Source organism: Diabrotica virgifera, chromosome 9 (assembly GCF_917563875.1).
Source record: "Diabrotica virgifera virgifera chromosome 9, PGI_DIABVI_V3a".
Lineage (NCBI taxonomy): Eukaryota > Metazoa > Arthropoda > Insecta > Coleoptera > Chrysomelidae > Diabrotica > Diabrotica virgifera.
This window is the reverse complement of record NC_065451.1, coordinates 79,779,266-79,783,702: the sequence shown is the minus strand read 5'-3', so window position 1 is coordinate 79,783,702 and position 4,437 is coordinate 79,779,266.

Below are 4,437 nucleotides of genomic sequence, written 5' to 3'. Positions count from 1 at the left end.
TTTGGATCTAACAAAAGTGAAGGTACTATTTAAATTTGCTATTTAAAATTTATTTTGGTACTAAATTAAAACACTTGTATTTATATTTAAGGTGTATTTATTTTACATTTTCATAGAATTAAAATTATCATTAATTATCTACATACATTACATCTTCTGAATTTGAATTTATTTTTAGAGTTCACAGTTCACTATATTTTGATAAATGTAAATCCAATTATACTTCTATAAATCCAATTCACCTACAGGCTACAATTATGAATAAAAGGACAGAATACTACAGAAGAAAATATAAATGGATAAAAATATCAAAATGAAAGAGGTAAACACACAGTATTAAAAACAAAGGGCATAGCCGGGTAACAATGTTAAAATTGCCCCAGTGGAAACTTGACCCCAAATTTTGGGGTATTGTTCGGCATCACAAAAGATGAAGATTCACCAAATTTTAGCCCAAAATATCGACACATAACCTCAAAATCCAATAAAACGTCAAAAATCATTTTTTGGGCATAACTCGCTTAATTTTTGACCAAAAAATATTTCTTTTTTTTTAAATTAAAGGTTTTTTTGTGCTCTACAACATTTTTCAAAAAAAAAAAAGTTGGCGGGAAATTCAAATAGATTTAAGCGTTTGAAAATTTTAAACGCCCATAAAAAAATAACAAAAAATATGGATCGCTCGAAAAAAATATATATAGTGTATGATCACCAAAGCTATGTTCCAGAATTTTTTCAGAATTTTTAAAGTGGTACAAGGGAGTTAAAAATCAAAAAAACCGGTTTTTTACCGTTTTTTCGCCGTTTATTGAGTCACATTTTTAGTCAGAGATGCGCTACTCTTTTGAAAAATATTTGAGTAAATAGCTGACAATAACATCTTTAATTTGGATTCCGGATGAACCATTTTGGACCCTTAGAACCAGAGTTATGGTGATTTAAAAAGGCGAAAATCTGATTAGAACCTTCGATTCTCCGGCGCTTTCACCGTTTATTCGCTGTTTTTGAGTTATACTTTTAGTTAGAGAGACGCTACTCTTTTGAAAATTATCCGAGCCATCAGTTGACATCAATACCTTTAATTTGGACCCAGAATGAACCATTTTGGATCCTTAGAACAGGAATTATGATGATTTAAAAGACGAAAATCTGGTTAGAATCTTCGGTTTTCCAGATATTTCGCCATTTTTTCGCCGATTTGTATACATTTCTAGTTAAATTATTATTCAACTAACTTTTTTCAAAAACTGAAATCAAGACCTTAAGTTGAACCCTAGATTTGGCCCTGTGAACCACTTAAGCTAAGCAATATGAATCAAAAATTGATAATTTGATAAATAAAGAGGTTTTGCCATTTTTTTGTTATTTTTGCTTTTTTAATGCGTATTTAACTTAATCTTTTACATACAACAAATAAATTTTGTAATCTGCATACATGATTATATATAATACATTAAAGAAAAAAAAACGCACCTATTATTCCTATTTATTATATGTAATCCTTATTATTTATAATTTTTACGCTGCGCATGAGACAAATGAAAAAAATTGTATTTTCCTTATTAGCTCACTTGTTCTGTGTGTGTCAAGACCTTTAGGTTGCAAGTCTATATATTATGCGCCTTGTAAACGTAGCGTGTATGAGTCTTAACCGGCAAACACATGTGTTTGATAATTATTAAACTGTGATTGTTTGTATTCAGTTTGACTCATTAGTAAAATAATATAAAAGTGAATCGTTTACATTTTTTATAAATAATATTCACAAAAAAGATCAAGAAAGTGTATATACAATGAAAACTTAGTGCATTAAGACAATCTTACTTGTAAGTATACTTGTAGTTCTTACATCATTTTGAAGGTTAAGAATTTATTCATTCTAAAAGTAAAGAATAAGAATAATTTAACTACTTCTGAATATATATGAAGAGTTTTTAATATTACTTAAAAGAAGTTTTAAGATTTATTTATTGTAATTCATAATATAAAATTAACTTCTTGAAAATAAAATTTCAATAAATATGATTTGAAATATATACTGATTTTAGTTTTTATAAGCTTCTTAGCAAGATGAATATTTTGACATCAAAAAATTGTCCATCAAAAAATTTTACAATGTTAAATGTCAACGTAATAAAAGATGTGAATGAAAAGCTGAAGTGCTGTTGAAAATTTTGTTCTTGATTACACTCTTAAAATATTCAAAACATTATTATTATGCATTGAAAAAAATTCAAGATTATTTAAAGAAAAGTTTATATCTTCTTGAGCAGTTGAATTTCAAATAAATAGTTTTACCACAAAATAGTTTTAATAACAGCATTCTACTTATTCAGATAAAGATCTGAAGTATTTGTTACTTTTAATTTTTTGCTTTTTTTGGCAGTATGTTATTGAATATCTATCTTCTACTCTTATTTCATTATTTATGAAATATTTTTGATTTTGTGGCAATTGTTTTTATTTGATCTTATTCTTATTGCGAACCAGTGCTATGTCCCATCAGAGAATCATCCATAGTATAATATACTCCTTGTATATATGCATATGCAATATTTATGTATAATTGGAGGAACAATGCAAAAAAATGACATGATGTTTTTTTTTACTTTTATATAAAAGAAAGAACATACACGCTAAACCTTAAAGCGGAATAATTACAGTCTAAAATAATAATATTGATTGCATGCTTTATTTATCAGAAAGTACTTAGCGAAGACTGGCAGTTTTGATGTAAGAAGTTAAAAACATTATTTGAGTAAATATTATTAGAATGTATCAAAAAATACATTTAAAATGGTTATTTTATTATACGTAGAAAATGTATAACTTTTATATTTCACCGGTAGCTAAAAATGTTTATATAAAAAATCAAAAACCTTATATTATTAATAAAATCTATTCTCTAGCCAATATTACAGTCTAAAATAATTATATTCCTTGCATGCTTTATTTATCAGAAAGTTCTTAGCGAAGACTGGCAGTATTGATGTAAGAAGTGAAAAACATCATTTGAGTAAATATTATTAGAATGTATTTTAATAGTATAATAAAGTAACCATTTTAAATGTATTTTTTGATACATTCTAATAATATTTACTCAAATGATGTTTTTCACTTCTTACATCAATACTGCCAGTTTTCGCTAAGAACTTTCTGATAAATAAAGCATGCAAGGAATATAATTATTTTAGACTGTAATATTGGCTAGAAAATAGATTTTATTAATAATAGAAGGTTTTTGATTTTTTATATAAACATTTTTAGCTACCGGTGAAGTATAAAAGTTATACATGTCCTACTTATAATAAAATAACCATTTTAAAGGTATTTTTTGATACATTCTAATAATATTTACTCAAATAATGTTTTTAACTTCTTACAACAATACTGCCAGTTTTCGCTAAGTACTTTCTGATAAATAAAGCATGCAATCAATATTATTATTTTAGACTGTAATTATTCCGCTTTAAGGTTTAGCGTGTATATATAAAAATATTTTGGAATACACAAATAAATAAATATATTATAGACTAGCAATTATCTCTTGCAAATTCCATAATTTTAAATTATCCTGGACATATTCATCCATTCTTATATATATGGGTGATTCTTTGACACATTTAATCTTAAAAAAAAAAATTTTTGTCTTAAAGTGGTGGAATATGTTGTATGGCATCTTCTGAATATCCGTGAATTTTTTCAAATTTTTTGGACCCCTTTAAGTGGGTCAAATAGGAGTCTAAAAATCGATTTTTTTTCATTTTTTGGAGTTTTAAGCCCGTTTTTTGATATTGTTAACTCAAATTGACACATTTTAGGTAAAAAGTGGTAGAGACATTAAATACAGTGTTTTTAAACCTTTTTACTTTATGATTTAATTCATAATCCCATCGAACATGTTCATCTAGTAACTTGCCCAGATATTTAAACCTAATGAATGACTATAATGAACTTAAAAAATGCTTCTTTTTATTTTTTTTTTCATTTTTTATTAAAACTATATATTTTAGGGTACGAAAAAAATATTTATTATTTATCAATGTGTAATATATTTTACTCTTGCAAAATTATTTTATTAAGGTTTACTTTTAATTTTTTTAATGCTAATTTTAGATTTCCAGTGCATTTGATATGTAAAAATGTTTCATTGCAGACTCAGAATGTCTTCTGGCAGTGCAACTAAAAAGTGTGTAAGTTGCGGGATTTTTTCCAATAAAGTCCCAGGAAGTAAGAAGATTGTAACATCAGAATCCGAAGCTGAAAAATTATCTGATTTTTTTGATGTCGCTTGTACTGTAGGTAGCTATTTATGTAGAAAATGCTACACGAGGTATTCATTTAATTCAAAGTCGACTTCAGACGTAAAATGTGAAAGTCAAGAGGTAAAAAGTAGCCAAGAAGTAAAAAGCAGCCAAGAATCTTCCGCCACTACAT